Source organism: Hyperoodon ampullatus (genome assembly GCF_949752795.1).
Source record: "Hyperoodon ampullatus genome assembly, chromosome: 10".
NCBI classification, from domain to species: Eukaryota; Metazoa; Chordata; class Mammalia; order Artiodactyla; family Ziphiidae; genus Hyperoodon; species Hyperoodon ampullatus.
This window is the reverse complement of record NC_136923.1, coordinates 36,148,917-36,168,573: the sequence shown is the minus strand read 5'-3', so window position 1 is coordinate 36,168,573 and position 19,657 is coordinate 36,148,917. Positions and strand designations below refer to the sequence as shown.

Genomic DNA, 19,657 nt, shown 5'->3' with positions numbered 1-19,657 from the left:
CCAGTTCTCTTTTAAATGTCATAGTTTCTTTTACTCTTTGGTTGAATCAGGATCTGGATAAGGTTCACATGATGTGATTGATTGTCATCCTTTAAATTTTAATCTGTATGTTCCCTCAACACCTCTTCTTTTCTCCTCCTTACTCCTTATTTTTCAAAGAAGCCAGGTTATTTGCTATGTAGATGTTTCACATCCCTGTGGTATTGTTGAATCAGCCATTTCTCTAAGAAGTCAGTCCTGTTTTTTTTTGTTTGTTTTTTAAGTGGGAAATAGTATTTCAAGACACAGTCTGGGCTCAGAGGTGCATGTCCATAAACAAACAAATAAACAGCTTTTTATAATAAAAAACACACATATAGATAAAGCATACAGTACAACACTTATGTAACCGTCACCTAGGTCAAGAAGAAGAATATGGTAGCAGCTCAGAAATACCCTAGTGCGTCCCTTTCTGACCACATCCTCTCCCTTTTCCTCTCAGCATAACTGCTCTCTTGATTTTGATGATAATGACTTCCTTGCTTTTTTTTTTTTATATATCACTTATATATCTACATCCATAGCAATATAGCTTGGTTTTGTCTGTGCATTTTTTTTTTTTTTTTTTTTTTGCGGTACGCGGGCCTCTCACTGTTGTGACCTCTCCCCTTGCGGAGCACAGGCTCCGGACGCGCAGGCTCAGCGGCCATGGCTCACGGGCCCAGCCGCTCTACGGCATGTGGGATCTTCCCGGACCAGGGCACGAACCTGTGTCCACTGCATCAGCAGGCGGACTCTCAACCACTGCGCCACCAGGGAAGCCCTGTTTGTGCATTTTATATAAATGGATCAGGTTGCATGAATTCTTTTACATCTTCTTTCATTCAACATTGTAAGATTCATTTGTTTTCATTTTCTTTGCAATATTATATTCCATTGAATGAATAGACCATAATTCATTTATTGATTCTCCTAGTGATGTACATTTGAGTTGTTTCTAGTTTTGAGCTGTTAAAAGATGCTGCTAAGACTATCCTTGTGCTTGTCTCCTGACGCACATGTACCTATGTTTCTGAAGGGTACAAACTTAGAAGTAGAATTGCTGGGTCAAAAGGTATGTGTATTTTTCCAAAGAGTTGTACCATCTGATACCCTCACCAAGAGCGTGTGGGTGTCCTATTGCTTCACGTCCTTGCCTACGCCTGGAACTGTAAGACTTTTAATTTTCTTTCCAGTCTGTTGATTTGAAGTGGTAACTCTCTGTGACTTTAGTCCAGTGTTTCCCTGATGACCAGTGAGGTCAAACACCTTTTTGTATGTTAAACTGACTGTTTGGATTTCTTCCTTTTGTGACGTTTCTGTTCAAGTCTTTGGCTCATTTTCCCATTGAACTGTCTTTTTCTTATTAATTTGTAGGCATTTTTATGTGTATTGGATACAGGTTCTCATTGGTTTTGTGGGTTGTATCTTCTCCCATTCTGTGCCTTTTCATTTTCTTTATGGTGCCTTTTGATTAACAAGTTCTTGTGCTTTTTGTGTCTTATTTTAGGAAATCTTCCTCAACTCTGAGATAGGTTAGAACGTATAATAAAATATGAAATATTCTATAGTAAAAGTATATAAATAAGATCTCATCTTTCAAAAGCCTTGCAGCTTTGTCTTTCTGTGTACATTCTGTTTTAAAAAGTCTACACAAAAGAAGTAATACTGTACCTTACTTTTGCACATAAAGTTTTATTTTAGAGATCTTTCCACATCATCCATATACTAATCTACCTTTGTTTCTAGTTTTATTTCTAAGATGTGGTGCTGCAAAAAAAAAACTCTTGTGCATAATCTTGGCATAATTTTGTGAGTATACTGATAAAGCAAATTCTAAACAGTAGAATTTCTGGGTCCAACAACTTGCTTGTGTTAAATATTAATAGATATTAATATTTGCTCTCAGTTAATAAATGTGAAAGAGCCAGCAGTCCAGCTGACCACATCCAGAGAAATTAGCTATATGTGAAGTGTTTTATAGACCTCACCTGCATGGATTGCAAAATGATTATTTATTTATTTTTTTAGGTTCTTTTTTTTTTTAACATCTTTATTGGAGTATAATTGCTTTACAGTGTTGTGTTAGTTTCTGCTGTGTAACGAAGTGAATCAGCTATATGTATACATATATCCCCATATCCCCTCCCTCTTGCGTCTCCTTCCCACCCTCCCTATCCCACCCCTCTAGGTGGTCACAAAGCACTGAGCTGATCTCCCTGTGCTATGCGGCTACTTCCCACTAGCTATTTATTTTACATTTGGTAGTGTATATATGTCCATGCCACTCTCTCACTTCATCCCAGCTTACCCTTCCCCCTCCCCGTGTGCTCAAGTCCATTCTCTACGTCTGCGTCTTTATTCCTGTCCTGCCCCTAGATTCTTCAGAACCATTTTTTTTTTTTAGCTTCTGTATATATGTGTTCACACATTTGCTTTTCTCTTTCTGACTTACTTCACTCTGTATGACAGACTTTAGGTCCATCCACTTCACTACAAATAACTCAGTTTCGTTTCTTTTTTTTTTTTTTTTTTTTTTTTTTGCGATATGCGGGCCTCTCATTGTTGTGGCGTCTCCCGTTGTGGAGCACAGGCTCCGGACGCACAGGCTCAGCGGCCATGGCTCACGGGCCTAGCCACTCTGCGGCATGTGGGATCCTCCCAGACCGGGGCACGAACCCGTGTCCCCTGCATCGGCAGGCGGACTCTCAACCACTGCGCCACCAGGGAAGCCCCAGTTTCGTTTCTTTTTATGGCTGAGTAATATTCCATTGTATATATGTGCCACATCTTCTTTATCCATTCATCTGTCGTTGGACACTTTGGTTGCTTCCATGTCCTGGCTATTGTAAATAGTGCTACAGTAAGCATTGTGATACATGTCTCTTTTTGAATTATGGTTTTCTCAGGGTATATGCCCAGTAGTGGGATTGCTGGGTCGTATGGTAGTTCTATTTTTAGTTTTTAAGGAACCTCCATACTATTCTCCATAGTGGCTGTATCAATTTACATTCCCACCAACAGTGCAAGAGGGTTCCCTTTTCTCCACACCCTCTCCAGCATTTATTGTTTGTAGATTTTTTGATGATGGCCATTCTGACTGGTGTGAGATGATATCTCATTGTAGTTTTGATTTGCATTTCTCTAATGATTAGTGATGTTGAACATCCTTTCATGTGTTTGTTGGCAATCTGTATGTCTTCTTTGGAGAAATGTCTATTTAGGTCTGCCCATTTTTGCATTAGGTTGTTTGTTTTTTTGATATTGAGCTTCATGAGCTGCTTATAAATTTTGGAGATTAATCCTTTGTCAGTTTCTTCATTTGCAAATATTTTCTCCCATTCTGAGGGTTGTCTTTGCATCTTGTTTATGGTTTCCTTTGCTGTGCAAAAGCTTTGAAGTTTCATTACGTCCCATTTGTGTATTTTTGTCTTTATTTCCCTTTCTCTAGGAGGTGGGTCAAAAAGGATCTTGCTGTGATTTATGTCATAGAGTGTTCTGTCTGTTTTCCTCTAAGAGTTTGATAGTGTCTGGCCTTACATTTAGGTCTTTAATCCATTTTGAGTTTATTTTTGTGTATGGCATTAGGGAGTGTTCTAATTTTATTCTTTTACATGTAGCTGTCCGGTTTTCCCAGCACCACTTATTGAACACGCTGTCTTTTCTCCATTATATATCCTTGCCTCCTTTGTCATAGATTAGTTGACAGTATGTGCATGGGTTTGTCTCTGGGCTTTCTATCCTGTTCCATTAATCTATATTTCTGTTTTTGTGCCAGTACCATACTGTCTTGATTACTGTAGCCTTGTAGTATAGTCTGAAGTCTGGGAGCCTGATTCCTCCAGCTCCGTTTTTCTTTCTCAAGATTGCTTTGGCTATTCGGGGTCTTTTGTGTTTCCATACAAAGTGTGAAATTTTTTGTTCTAGTTCTGTGAAAAATGACATTGCTAGTTTGATAGGGATTGCATTGAATCTGTAGATTGCTTTGGGCAGTAGAGTCATTTTCACGATGCTGATTCTTCCAATCCAAGAACATGGTATATCTCTCCATCTGTTTGTATCGTCTTTAATTTCTTTCATCAGTGTCTTATAGTTTTCTGCATACAGGTCTTTTGTCTCCTTAGGAAGGTTTATTCCTAGGTTTTTTATTCTTTTTGTTGTAGTGGTAAATGGGAGTGTTTCCTTAATTTCTCTTTCAGATTTTTCATCATTAGTGTATGGGAATGCAAGAGATTTCTATACATTAATTTTGTATCCTGCTACTTAACCAGATTCATTGATTAGCTCTAGTAGTTTTCTGGTAGCATCTTTAGGCAAAGATGTATAGTATCATTTCATCTGCAAACAGTGACCCTTTTACTTCTTTTCCAATTTGGATTCCTTTTATTTCTTTTTCTTCTCTGATTGCTGTGGCTAAAACTGCTAAAACTATGTTGAATAATAGTGGTGAGAGTGGGCAACCTTGTCTTATTCCTGATCTTAGTGGAAAGGGTTTCAGTTTTTCACCATTGAGAACGATGTTTGCTGTGGGTTTGTCATATATGGCCTTTATTATGTTGAGGTAAGTTCCCTCTATGCCTACTTTCTGGAGGGTTTTTATCATAAATGGGTGTTGCATTTTGTCGAAAGATTTTTCTGCATCCATTGAGATTATCCTTCAGTTTTTATCCTTCAGTTTGTTAATGTGTATCACATTGATTGATTTACATATATTGAAGAATCCTTGCATTCCTGGGGTAAACCCAAGTTGATCATGGTGTATGATCCTTTTAATGTGCTGTTGGATTCTGTTTGCTAGTATTTTGTTGAGGATTTTTGCATCTATGTTCATCAGTGATATTGGTCTGTAGTTTTCTTTTTTTATGACATCTTTGTCTGGTTTTGGTATATGATTATTTTTGAAAGATGGACACCTATCATTCTCCATATTTCAAAGGAAGAAATTGCTAATTTAGCCAAATTATAGTTTGGAGCAAATTTCTTGGGAGAGTCTATGCTGTGTGGAGTATACATCATGAAGAACAGGGAGGTAAGGAGGTGCTTAACTGTGCTATAAAATCAGCACAAAGAAGCCATTTCGAAGGACTGTGATGTTCTTTGTGACAACTCACTTGAGAGTTCTTGGGCTTCTGAGTAGTCATCCTCACCAAAGTAGGGACTCTGACCAGCCTTTTGGATCTTAGGTTTTATTCAAATGGAAATACTTTTTCCCCCCTCTTGCTTTAGAAATTCTCTGAGTGTAGCTGTTTTTCCCCAAACATTTCCTGAGTACCTGTGTTCTAGGGAATAGTGAATACTCTGGGGAAGGTAGAGGGTTGGTTATGAGATTTATTGTTTGTCTTCAAGCAGATACCATCACATAGAGGGGTTTAGGTGGTAGTTTATTTGTATAATGGGCTTTTAACATTAATTGGGTATTACTCTCCTCAGAGCATCATTTAAATCAAAGCAGCTGAGCCAGTCACAAAAGATCCCATGTTATATGATTCCATTAACATGAAAGTCCAGAATAGGGAAATGGACGGAGACAGAAAGTAGATGAGTAGTTACTAAGGGCTGGGTGATAGAGGGAGTTGGTTGGTGATAGCTTAAACGATACGGGTTTCTTTTTGAAGTGATGAAAATGTTCTAAACTTGGTGGTGATGGTTGCATGTATCACTGAGTACACTAAAAATCATTGAATTGTACATTTAAATGGGTGAATTGTATGGCATGTGAATTATATCTCAACAAAACTGTGAAAAAATATTGAAAAAATCAATGCAGCTGTTTTTCCTCTGCTGGCTCAATGAGATTTCCTTGTAAATTCTCTGGTTGCTTAAAAGAATGAATGATACAGCATTCCCAGTCTGGAGGAAGGGTCCTAAAACAGATGCCAGTTTGATGTAAGTGAAATAGCCAGTTTCTTACCGATAGAGAGGAAACTGTGATTTCCTTCTTCACTGAATATGAGTCAGTGCTGTTCAGAGGCCCTTTAAAGAGGGGAGCAGCATTATTCTTTTTGCAGGGCAAAAAAACCAAACCAAAACATTGCCCACAAACCCATTTAACTCAAATTTTTGTAACTTCTCTGAATTTATAATTAATATAGATTTTAAGTGGTGTTTTTCCTCACTCCCCTTTTCTGCGTAAACCTTTTCTGATGCCAGGAGTGAGGAGGTGGGGTAAAGAACTTGAGTGTACAGCTGAGTTAGTATTCATTATTCCCCAAATGTGCAGGATTCAGAGCTCTCTCTTTTGGTAGGCCTGTGGTCTATACTCAGGAATTGAGGTGTATTTACTGAGGTCTCAGTAAATGCCTGTCCTTATGTAAAGATGCTCTGGCCTTACCCAGGAATATAGCACCTGACTGAGACAAATATGTGAATAGTAAATGTTGTCCTATTAATAAACAACATGTATGGATTGTTTACTGTGTGCTTGGCCTGTACATTTTGTAGTTGTTACAAAAGCAGGAAAAAACTCTCTGGCACTCAGAGGTGTCATTTTCTTATTTAGTGCTTACAACGGAGGTGGTGAAGGCACTCTTTACTATTATTTTATAGGCAAGGAGACATTCAGAGAAGTCAGATGTCTTGCCCAGGGTCACATGGCCAGTAATGGGTAGATTCACTCCCAGATCTGTCCAACACCTGAGTCTGAACTTTTCTAGTCGGGGGAGAGGGAACATGCAATTGATAACATTTTTATTCTACAATTAATGCAGATTAAAAGACAAGGGAAAGCAGAAAGAAGAAAAATAAAAGCTACCCATAACTTTACCCCATGGGCATGCCCATCTTTAGTGTTTCTGTGTATTTCCTTCCAGTCTGTTTATGTGCCTTCTGATCTATTTTTATGTCCACCCAACCTCTGTCAGCCCATCAGTGAAGGCCGTTGCTAATTCATTAAAGGACCTTGGGACTGAGGACACACAAGTCATAAATCAGGATGTTTCATGGGCTGGGGACTGGGGTGGGGGTGGGGGCAGGACACAGACCTGACAAGTTCACACCACAGTCCATCTCAGGGAAGGTTGTACTTGCCCAAAGTGTCCCCTTAATCTTTCTCTACTCCCGCAAGTGTTAGACTGTCCCTCCTGTGCAACATTTAAAGAAAAATCTCTCTACAGGGGCACGTGCTGCACCCCATATGCTTATGGGGCGTGTATGGTGAATATGGAAAAGTGCAGGGTTAATAATAATGGCTTTGGGATCTCATAGGTGAGTGAGGTGGGTGGTGGGGATAGAGGTGGCTGGAGGCTTCCGGAGACTGATGGCACTGGGTCTGGCTTGCAGCCAGTTGAAAACCTGCAAATCTGGGAGAGAACGTTCCAGGTACTATGAAAAGGTCGTGAGAACCTCCAGTGCTGGGAGGACTAGGTGAGGGAAAAAATCAGATGGAACTTTACCCAGTGAGTCATCAGTCATTTGCTTGGTGATTGGTGGGGGTCACCTGCTGTTGTATCTCTTCCCAGTGTCGGGGGCAGGGGTGATGGTGGTGGTTAGGGCTTCCTCTCTGAAGTAATATCAAAAGAAGAGCTATATTTATAAAGGAGGCTTCACCTCACATGTGCATGCGTGTTTAGCTATAAAGGCTGGGATAGCTGACACAATGGCTTGAGGGTAGTGACCTCTAATGGTTAGGGCTCAGGTCCTGGTTCTCTACAGTAGTTCCGACCGCAACAGTGCTGCTTTCTAGCCGTGTGACCTGGCAGATTGTTCAGCCTCTCATTTGCAGAATGCGGGGCCACCCACGACACCTGCATTTAGCACAGTGCCTGGCCCAGAGTGAATTCTCAATAAAGACGAGCTAATGTTTTATAATTCTAGAGAAGGGGAGAGATGGATGTTTAGGTTGGAAAACTGGATTCTTCTCTTTGTGCTCACAAAGAAAACCATGCAATGAGGCCTACGTAAGTCACTTTAACGTGGTTTGGGGCCTCGGTTTCCTCAGCAGTGAGAGGACGGTTCTAAATGATTTCTTAGATTCTACCCATGACTCTAATTCTATGATTCTGTAGTTTTTCAGTTTGTTTTACACCATATATCATTACAGGTTTTTTTTTCTTGGGGTAACTTTTAAGATCTACTCTCTCAGCAACCTTCACATATGCGATAAGGTATTGTTAATTGTAGTCACCATGCTGCACATCACATCCCCAGGACTTAGTTTGTAACTGGAAATTTGTACCTTTTGACCCCCTTCACCCATTTTACGCATTCCCCACCCCACGTACAATTCTGTCATTTGAAAGACTGTCTCATTGAACACAAGCTACTGGTCAGAAGATTCCCTTGTTTGAGTCTCGCCATGACATTGATGGTCAATGACCAATCCTGCTACTTTCCCAGATGAGGAAGCAGGCTTGCAGACCTCGGAGTTTGTGAGAAGAGCATATTCTAGAAAGTGAAGGCCGGGGTCCATTTAAAATGAATGTGTGAAATATGGATGCACCTCGATTGGCCTTTGGCCCTTGTGGCGAAATGGAGCTGGAAAGGGGTTCTTGGAGGATCTGGGCGAGGATTTCAGGAGACATGATTCCCAGGAGAGCTTCAGGCTAGGACTGTCATGGTAGAGCAGTAATTTACAGGCTCCTGACAGCTTGAAAAGGTCATGGTGTTCTTTATAAATGAAAACAAAGTAACTTAGGGTTCAGGGGAAAATGGAAGGGCTTGTAAAGACTGACCTCAAAATCCCCATTTGTTATCATGTCAGAATTTGATTTGTTTGATGCAATTAGCTCAATCTGGACACTTTCTTATTCTAAAAGCAGCTGGGATTCAGGGCACAGGCTAAAGCAGTGTTGGGGCAGGGGGCGGGGAGAAGGCCCTCTGGCAACAGTGGAAAGGCCAGATTGTTTCTATTGTGTGCCCTGATGTAATTCTGTGCCTGCCCTCTGTGGTTTATCACTTTCCATTTCACGCATCCTTTTTGTAAAGCAATTACAGAAGCAGGGACAAATAGGCAGTAGCAGAGTGGATCAGAGCCCTTTAGAATGGATAACTGATGCAAACTTGGCTTCAGCTTGTGGAGGGTGGGGAGTGTGTAAGGATGGGGCAAGGAGAGATTCTTTCTTGGAGGAATGATGGTCACAGGGTCATGAGTATTGCATATTGGGCCTCTTCGGCCAGGCCCTCCAGCCCCTGAGGTCCTTCGAAGCGGCTTACTGGCTGCACAAGGCCTGTGGCTGTGTTGGAGGCTGCGGTGGCTGAGCTGTAATTTAGATGTTGCCACTGTTCAGCCATGAAAGGGCAGTGTCAGGCTGCTCTGTCGAAGTGCTGGGAGGGAGGCTTGGGCCCTGGGGGAACTGGCGGCTGCATTTTGAGTCAGCGTGATTCCAGGAACCCCAGGAGCGATGCTTGGACCCTCACCTTAGTGGGCCAGAGTTTGGGTGGGGGTCCCCAAACCAACTGTTTGTACTTCTAGGGGTAGGCACTGAGTTTATAGCTGTTCGGTGATCAGGGTTGAGATTAATCTGTCCTTGGTTTTGTTATCGTAGAGTGGCTTTTGGCTTAGGCTTCTGGTGACCAACTGCTCACAGCCATAATTTAGCCCTTGAAAGGCCATGAGAGCCGTGATTTGGCTAGCAGGGATGAGAAGCCAATTCTGAAGAGACCCTGCTTCCTTTATGATCGGGCATCTCTTCTGCATTTGTTTTTGCCCCTTGTCTCCTACACCGAGCTCCTCTCCCCCGCAACCCCAGCCAATGTCTTTGTGGAAAGTTTTGCATTATAGGGCCCAACTCACCAGCCTGGCCTTGCCAGCACGATTATTACTAAGTCCGTTGCATCATACAAAGACATTGCAAAGTAACTGGATAGAAAACGGCCCTGTCCCCTGACGTTGGGCAAGTGGCTTAACTCTTCTGAGTCTCTGGGATTTTTTAATTTTTAAAATTTTCATGGTGGGGATAACAGTAGCAATATACACCATGGTTATGAAGAAGAATATGTAAAAGTTACTCAAATGATGGAATGTATATAGAATAAGATGGCATTCTTATGTAAAGTGAGACCTTCTCTAGAAAAGTTGTTTGTAGTAAATTGCATCATTACACATTCTACTTATATAGTACTTAATATTTGCCCAGAGAGCTTTTATTTTGTTATTCCTTTTTGATCCCATCAACAGTTGTGTACAGAAAAGAGGCAGGAATCATTACTCTCCGCCACCATTTGACAAAGGAGGGGAACTGAGGCTCCCGGATGTTGTGACTTGTCCAGGGTTATTGACTGAATAAATGCCCACATGAGTAATACGAGGCCAGCGCTGTTGCCATCACTGTGTGCTGAGTGCAGAGCATTAGGGCTCATTGGTCACGGCCCCGAGGGCTCACCTGCCTGTCTGCCGCCCCTGTTCGTTTGCTTAGCAGCTCTTGACTGAGGGCAGCTGGTGCCCAGGCCCTCTGCTGGGTGTCAGGAATGTTGTTAACAAGGGGGCCCTGGCGCTCGCCCTCTGGGAGCCTACAATCTGGCAGGGGAGGCGGACTGTAATAATTACAGTGTCAGTCGGTCCTCTTTCTCTTCTGCCTCCTGTGAACGTGCCGGGGGTGGAGAGAGACTTGGCTCCCTGACCTTGGGCTTCATCTTTCTCTCTCTCTCCTTGTGGGAAGTCCTGAGACAGCTCCTTGAATGGTGCCTGTTAGGGTTCCGCCTGCCCCTGCCCGAGGCTGTGCGTGCTCAACAGTCCGCGACAGTGGAGCATGCGCTAGTGTGGGCTGGAGGGCTGTGAAGACAGAAGAGACAGAGAGCTTTCTCCGAGGAGACACATTTGGAACCAGCTCTTAAAGATGATGACAGTGGTCCCTCGGGTGCATTGCCTCTCCTGCTGGCTGTCATGACCCATGGTGGGATGTTGGCAGCTTTCACTGGGACCTCTCGTCCTATTTGTGAAGTTTTAGTACTGCTGTACTTGCTCTGAGTAGAGCTGGATATGACAAGGCAATAAAGTTCTGCCTTTTTCCCTCTAACATCCTCTCCCTACCAGAGCTTTCCCCTAAGGGAAAGGGGGCAGTAAAACGGGACCACTTTTTGGCGCTGCTGGGCAGCCTTTCCAGCATGAGTGAGAGGGGTTGGTCTGGAAAAGAGGAGCTGAGGAGGATTATCCTAGATTTCACAGGTGGGTGGGTGGAGGGAGGTCTGGACTCATCAAATAAGGAAAGTTTTTTCCCTTGCATCCTGGAATAGAGGTGATTTGCAGACTTCTCTGTGGTTGTTTTTCCTCTTCCTCTCTTGGTCCTTTGATTCATTCTGCCTCATGTCATGTCTTTATTTTCCCCTCTTTGCACCCTTCTCTCCTGAAAGAGGATTTGGTGGAATGGTTATAATCATCTTAAATACACTAGCTTTGTGGCTTAGTTGTTTGTGCATAAAGAAACTGAAGAAGAATATACAACCTTGGCTGTGTTCCTTCACAGATTGTATCCTTCCAGAGAGCCGAATTTTCCAGAGTGCTGAAGCTGAATTTTATCCATTGTAAGCAGCAAAGCTTTTCTTTATTGTTAAAAATCCATATTGGAAGGGAATTCTCTGAAATGTATTACCCATACACATACACTGTCTTTGTAAGCAGACCGTTCGAAACCTAACCTGACGTTTTCTCCATCACACAGGGTCAGTGTTCGGGGCATCGAAGGTTATTCTGTGCTGGAGGAATGATGCCTTTGGGTTGTTTGCCCCTATAGTAAAAGGCATCGGAGTCTCATACTTTGCTGATTCTTATATCTGGGCTTTTTTTTTCTCCCTTCCACTATGTTGGGTGTTCCTTTTGCTCGCAGTATCTCTCCCCTTCTAATCTGTGTGTTTAGGAACAAGAGAGCAATTTATTTAGAAATGTAACAACAACATCTACCATATAGTGGGTTCTTACTGTAGTCACTGCAGTAGTGCTTTTCACGAATGTTCCCATTTAATGCCCACACAGCGCCAGGAGATACATAGCGTCATCATCCTTATGTTACAGAAGAGGGAACTGAGCAGCAGAGAAGGCGACCACATATCCTTCTTGCCTGAAATACAGGAAATTAATTCAATAGGCATTCATTGGGGGCTTGTATTGTACTTGTTAAGCATCATTAATTAAAAATAATTGGTACGGGGTGTTGATCAGTAACAGTGAAAGAGTTTGAATCATAGAATATTCTTAAATAATAGTCTGGTTATGTACAGGGCTTCATAAGTCTTTGTGCTGTTTTACAACACTTAAAGGGATTTAAGCATGAGAGAAACAGTCTTTGTAAATTGAATTAAAATGCAGTGGTAGTCTTCTCACTGCTGCTTGGGGTTCAGCTGTTCAGACTAGAACACAATTAAGCACAGTAGTCATCTAAAACAGTATAGGTGTAGGTACCTATACTGATATCATAATTTGTGTTCATTTATACAGTCTAATTATCCTCATCTTGAAAGGGGCTTGATTTTTAGAAAATTTTTATGGATTTATTTATTTTTATTTATTTTCAGCTTCGTTGGGTCTTCATTGCTGCACGTGGGCTTTCTCTAGTTGTGGCGAGTGGGGGCTACTCTTCGTGACGGTGCGCAGGCTTCTCATTGTGGTGGCTTCTCTTGTTGCGGAGCACAGGCTCTAGACACGCAGCTTCTGTAGTTGTGGCATGCGGGCTCAATAGTTGTGGCTTGTGGGCTCTAGAGCGCAGGCTCAACAGTTGTGGCACACGGGCTTAGTTGCTCCACGGTATATGGGATCTTCCCGGACCAGGGCTCGAACCTGTGTCCCCTGCATTGGCAGGCGAATTCTTAACCACTGCACCACCAGGGAAGCCCTAGGGGCTTGATTTAAATTTATTTACATTGCTTCTGCCAGATGGAAATGACATGTACCTGTGCGTTTGAATTTACCAATGCCTGAGCCTTTGAAACCCTGTAGATAGAGTGAACCCGGCTCTAGATGATTAGACAGTTTACTTAGGCTCCTGTTTACTCTGTACTACCAACTTGTTGGGGGCCCTGAGCAGAAATGTTGACTTTTCTGGGCCTCAAGCTCCTCTACTTTAAAATGAGGTGGGAAGGAAATCTGGTAGAGTTTCTAGTCTGGGGCATTCTATGAAGAGTCTGTTCTGTCTCAAATGATTGCAACCAGAGATACAGGTCTATAGGTACTTGCTCTGAAGAGGACTAAATAAGCAGTGGTATTTACATGTAAACCACTGGTTTATAAAATTCTCTGAAAGTTGATTCTTTGAAGGGTATTATATAGGCCCTTGGAGTCTTGCTTATTTTAAAAATTTTATTCCCTTCATGTTCTTCATTGGCTTTTCAAGCATTTTCTTTGTAGATAGCTCAGAAGTGGTTATCAGCCCTGTTTCTTATTAATTTATTGTAAATTCTAAACTGGCAGATTTTCTGTTAATGATGTTCTTGTACTGTCTGTTCACCTTGGCCCTTTAATGCTGAGTAAATTAGAGAGCATGGGGGAGAAGTCTTCCTGACTCCAGATACTCAAAGGGTTACTTTTTTCTCCTGAGCAGCTCTGCATATCTATATAGGACAGAAGTACAATAAAAGGAGTTAAAATGGAGGAGATTTCAGCTGGATACACGGAAGGGTAAAAGCAGCCTGATCATTGTGCTCAAACCTCTGCAGAGCTGCTGTGAGGAAGGGGTGGTGTGTGGTGTTGGCCTGTTCCGCATGGCCCCTTGTAAAAAAGAGTGTTTTCACAAGAGTGTTTTCACTCTCCTCCAGGGCCTGCTGGAGGAGAGTGGGGGGAGCCAGGGATGCCCTTCCAGGGCTGCTGCTGAGGGCAGGTGGCAGCAGGGGGCGTTGGCTGGCCTTCAAGGTTCATTTTTGTGCTTGAGTCTTGAGCTGGTGAGATATGCCACCTGGATCAGGCAGTGCAGAGAAGCGGTTAAGTTCTCCTCTGTGTTTTTAATGTTCCCCGATTACCAAGACGTTCAAGGGTAGTGAGTAATGGTGCTCAGTTCCCCCCTGGAACCATGGCGCAGGGCTGACAGCATAGATTTCTCCCTTCGCCGCAGGTCCAGATCTCTCTCCCTTCGCCAGCATCCATGGTACCCGGAGGCGCGTGCGTCTCTGACTCTGCATTCCTTGACTCTTAATGAGCTATCAGGCTTTCCCCTATAATTGGGTCAGGCAGCCATGTGACCTGCTCACTGCCAGTTTCTTTTTTGAAAAGATGTTCATTTCATGGATCATTTTGAAGATTCTCCGTGGGTATGCAATCTGGTTTGAGAAGGTTGGGTAATTTTTCATTTGTTCTTTGAGATAGGTTGTTTTGTAGTCTTCTTTGCAGTCAGCCAGTGTTAGACTTTTTAAAGAGGTTCTCTCTTGTCATCTTCATTTTATTGCTTCTTGTCTGAGTAGAACTACATGAGAAGTCCCCAGACCCACATGACCCTAATCTGCTCCGGAGGTGGCTAGAGAGAGAGAACTGGGAGGAAAATAGAGATTTTTGAATTATGGAGATTTTAGTAAGGGGGAGAGAGAGACAGAGACTGACACCAGAAGTGTTTTTTACTTACTTGAGCAATTATATCCTTAGCTTGGGGATGGAAATATGTTCTGAAATTTGTTTTGTCAGCTTCCTCTGAAATAAATAAAATTACAGTGATGATATCATTCCTGTTTGAAATGTTTGAGTAGGTATCAAGGCAAAGTGATTAGGACCTAATTGTTTGCCAGACTTTCTTTAAAGCTGCATTTTTTTGTTTGTTTGTTTGGGGGTGGGGTGGGGATTTCTATGCCAAAAAACATCTTAAACTGATGAACATATAGTTCTCTTCACTTATTTTGGCCAGTTTTTAATTAGATGACTGTTTTCATAGTTGAGGAAATACATTTGCGTTGGGCTGAAGCCCTGGGGTGCCAGATTTCAATCCCAGAAAAAAATGTTCTCCTCAGTTTAGTGCTGATGTACACTTAAATAGCACAGGAGCGAGCGCTTTTCCTTGGCCAAGGTCACATGGCGACTTTCCAGAGGGTTGATTGGTTTTGGAGTTGGGCAGGTTTCAGGTCTAGTGCCCCAGCTTGCCCTCCATATAGGGAGCTACTGCTCTCCAGCTCCCTGTGAGTGCAGCCTCAGGAAGTCACCAGGTTCCCGAGTCTCTGTCCCAGGCCAGCCTGCCATGAGCAGAGGGGGTGGGGACCGAAGCACGGTTGCTGCCCAGTACAACCGGACCTCCTTCTCGTCTGCACTTAGTCATGGCGACTGCTGTGTGAATCACCAGCTCCCACTTTGTTTGCTAGCTCGTCCTCGGTGCTGGTAATGAGCTGGGAGGTAGTTAATATTTGCCACCTGCTGTGGGAGATTCTGGGATCAACCAGTTTTAGTTTTCCTGAAACCACACTTTGAGGCTTACACTGATAACGTTCTGCAGTTCTTTGCAAACCCCTGGTCAGGCACCTTTACTAGTTCTCTTTTTACCAAGGACGTATGAAGGCTGGACTCCCAGCTAACGCTCCATCCATTCCAGACAGGCTGGTCCTGCTCCTCCCCCAAACCCCCTCTGCATGTTTGCTGGGCTGTTTCTTTTCACCGCTGGGTATCTGACAGGAGCCTTGTGCGTGGCTTCAGTGGTGGCTGGGTAAATTCTCCCAGGTGTCCTGCCCACCTTTTCGGAACAGTGTGTCTCCCGCTGGGGCTGCAGGTGGAGTGCTGGGCATGTGGGGTCTTGGATGGCAAGGGCTGAGCCAGGACAAGGGCAAGGGCTCTTGCTGGGCTCCTGGTTCCTGCGCCTCTCCTGGTGTCCTGTTATTGACCTGTACCCCGGCCCACTCTTCCACCTGGGAGTGATCTCACTCCCCAGGGCAGCTTAGTATCAATATGTGTCCTGGATCCTGGAAGATGACAAACCCCGGGCCCTTCTTATCTCTGCGCATGCCCTCAGTGTTGTGTGGGGTTCCGCTCCTGAGGCCTTTATTCTGCTTCCTGAAGACTGAGGACTTTTACCTCCCCAGCCTGCTTCCCTGCAGCTTGGAGCCCATGATTTTCTTGACTCCCTTCTTTTCTCAGGATGCCCGCAGGAGTGGGGCCGGGGTCAGGAGCTCTGCCGCACTGCCCTTTCCACCAGGTTCTTCTGTTTCTGTTCTTGACATATGCAGTGTAAGGTTGATTTCCTTTTCTTGTTTCGTTGCTCTTGGTACTTTTATTATTTTTTTTTAACCTTTTTTCTAAACTACCTTATATTCATTTTGCTTGACTTTGGAGTGGAAAGATAACATGTTCCCACTTTACCCTCGTCTGAACTTGGAACTGCCATGTTACACTTTGTTATTTTTTATTGCATTGTAATTGACCTACAATATTAGTTTCAGGTGTACAGCGTAATGATTCCATATTTTTATACATTATGAAATCATCCTCATGATTCTGGTTACCATCTGTCACCAGAGAGTTATTACAATATTATTGACTGTAGTCCCTGTGCTGTACAATATATCCCTGTGAGGTATTTATTTTATAACTGGAAGTTTGTACCTCTTAATCTCCTTCACCTATTCCACCCATTCCCCCAACACCCTCCCCTCTGGCAACCACCAGAATTGTTCTCTGAATCTCTGATTCTGTTTCTGTTTCGTTTTTTGGATTATACAAATAAGTGAAATAATACTGTATTTGTTTTTCTCTGACTCATGTCACGTAGCATAATACTCTCTGGGTCCAACCATGTTGTCACAGATGGCAAGATTTCATTTTTTTATGGCTGAGTAATATTCCATTGTGTGTGTGTATATATATATATGTATGTGTGTGTGTATATATATATATATATATATATATATATACACCACATCTTCTTAACCATTCATCTATCAGTGGACACTTAACGTTGCTTCCATATTGTAGCTATTGCAAATAATGCAGTGAACTTGGGGGTGCATATATCTTTTAGAATTAGTGTTTTCATTTTCTTTGGATAAATATCCAGAAGTGGAGTTGCTGGATTCTAATGTAGTTCTATTAATTTGGGGGGGAACCTCCATACTATTTTCCATAGTGGCTGTACCAACTTACATTTCCAAGTAGCAGTGCATAAGGGTTCCCTTTTCTCCACATCCTTGCCAAAACTTGTTATTTGTTATCTTTTTGAGGTATAGTTGATTTATGATATTATAATAGTTTCAGGTATACAACATACTGATTCACAGTTTTATAAATTCTACTCCACTCATTACAAAATATTGGCTATGTTCCCTGTGCTGTACAGTATGTCCTTGAAGCTTATCTATTTTACACATAGTGGTTTGTACCTTTTAATCGCCTACCTCTATTCTTGCCCCTTCCTTCTTCCATCTCTCCACTGGTAACCATTAGTTTGTTCTCTATATCCATGAGTTTGTTTCTGTTTTGTTGCATTCGTTCATTTGTTTTATTTTTTAGATTCCACATATAAGTGATCACATACAGTATTTGTCTTTTTCTGACTTATTTCACCAAGCATGATATCCTTCAGGTCCATTCATGTGTTGCAAATGACAAAATTTCATTCTTTTTATGACCGAGTAGTACTTCATTGTGTGTGTGTGGGTCGGCGGGTGGGTGTGCATTCACGCTACATCTTCTTTATCCATTCATCTGTTGTATGTTGCTTCCATATATTGGCTATTGTAAATAATGCTGCTATGAACATTGGGGTATATGTATCTTTTCAAATTAGTGTTTTTATTTTCTTTGGATATGTACTCAGGAGTGGAATTGCTGATCGTATGGTAGTTCTAGTTTTAGTTTTTTGAGGAACGTCCATACTGTTTTCTGTAGTGGCTACACCAATTTACATTCTCATCAATGGTATAACAAGGGTTCCCTTTTCTCCTCATCCTCACTAACATTTGTTGTTTGTGGTCTTTTTGATGATAGTCGTTCTGACAGATGTGAGGTGATACCTCATTGTGGTTTTGATTTGCATCTCTCTGATAATTAGTGATTTTGAGCATCTTTTCATGTGCCTGTTGGGCATCTGTATGTCTTCTATGGAAAAATGTCTGTTCAGTTCTTCTGCCCATTTTTAATCAGGTTGTTTGTTTTTTTGATAGAGTTGTATGAGCTGTTTATATATTTTGGATATTAACTCCCTTGTGGGTCATATAATTTGCAAATATTTTCTCCCATTCAGTAGGTTGTCCTTTCTTTTTGTCAGTGGTTTCCTTTGCTGTGCAAAAGCTTTTAAGTTTAATTAGGTTCCATTTGTTTATTTTTGCTTTTGTTTCCTTTGCCTTAGAAGACAGATCCAGAAAAATATTGCAATGATTTATGTCAAAGAGTGTTCTGCCTAGGTTTTCTTCTGCGAATTTCATGGTTTCCAGTCTTACATTAGGTCTGTAATCCATTTTGAGTTTATTTTTGTATATGGTTTGAGAAGATGTTCTAATTTCATTATTTGACATGTAGCTGTCCAGTTTCCTCAGCACTACTTATTGAAGAGACTGTCTTGTCTCCATTATATATTCTTGCCTCCTTTGTCATAGATTAATTGACCATAAGTGTGTGGATTTATTTCTGGGGTCTCTGTTCTGTTCCACTGATCTATGTGTCTGTTTTAGTGCCAGTAGCATACTATTTTGATTACTGTAGCTTTGTAGTATAGTCTGAAGTCAGGGAGCATGAGGTCTCCAGCTCTGTTCTTTCTCAAGATTGTTTTGGCTATTCAAGTTCTTTTGTGTTTCCATACAAATTTGAAAATTATTTGTTCTACTTCTATGAAAAATGCCATTGGTATTTTGGTAGGGATTGCATTGAATCTGTAAATCATCTTAGGTAGTATGGTCATTTTAACAGCATTAATTCTTCCAGTCCATGAACATCGTATACCTTTCTATCTGTTTGTGTCATCTTCAGTTTCTTTCATCAGTGTCTTTTAGTTTTCCAGGAACAGGTCTTTTACCTCCTTAGTTTTATTCCTAGGAATTTAACTCTTTTTGATATGATTGTAAATGAGATTATGTTCTCAATTTCTCTGATAGTTTGTCAGTGTATAGAAATGCAACAGATTTCTGTATGTTAATTTTGTGTCCTGCAATTTTATCAAATTCATTGCACTCTGTTTTTGGTGGCGTCTTTTAGGTTTTTTAACATATAGCATCATGTCATCTGCAAACAGTGACAGTTTTACTTCTTCCTTTCCAATTTGGATTCCTTTTATTTATTTTTTCTTATTGTTGTGGCTAGGACTTCCAGTACTATGTTGAATAAAAGTGGTGAGACTGGGGATCCTTGTCTTATTTCTGATGTTAGAGGAAATGCTTTAAGCTTTTCACCATTGAGTTTGATGTTAGCTTCGGACATATCATTTATGGCCTTTATTATGTTGAGGTATGTTCCCTCTATAGCCACTTCGTGGAGAGTTTTTATTATAGATGGATGTTGAACTTTGTCAAAAGCTTCTTCTGCAACTATTGAGATGATCATATGGTTTTTATTCTTCAGTTTGTTAATGTGGTGTATTGCACTGATTTTGTAGATATTGAACTACACTTGCATCTCTGGGATAAACCCCAATTGCTTGTGGTGTATTATCCTTTTAATGTATTGTTGGGTTTGCTTTGCTAATATTTGAGGATTTTGGTATCTAAGTTCATCAGTGATATTGGACTGTAATTTCTTTTTTTTGTGATATATTTGTCTGGTTTTGGTATCAGGGTGATGCTGGTCTCATAGAATGAGTTTGGAAGTATTCCTTCCTCTGGA

General features: G+C 41.7%; 1 protein-coding gene across 5 annotated transcripts in view; it reads left to right on the top strand.

The window, feature by feature from the left end:
• CACNA1D (calcium voltage-gated channel subunit alpha1 D) overlaps positions 1 to 19,657 on the top strand; it is a gene marked incomplete at both ends in the record, with an annotated part of 464,657 nt that overhangs the window by 172,111 nt on the left and 272,889 nt on the right. The gene's annotated exons all lie outside the window — the stretch shown is intronic.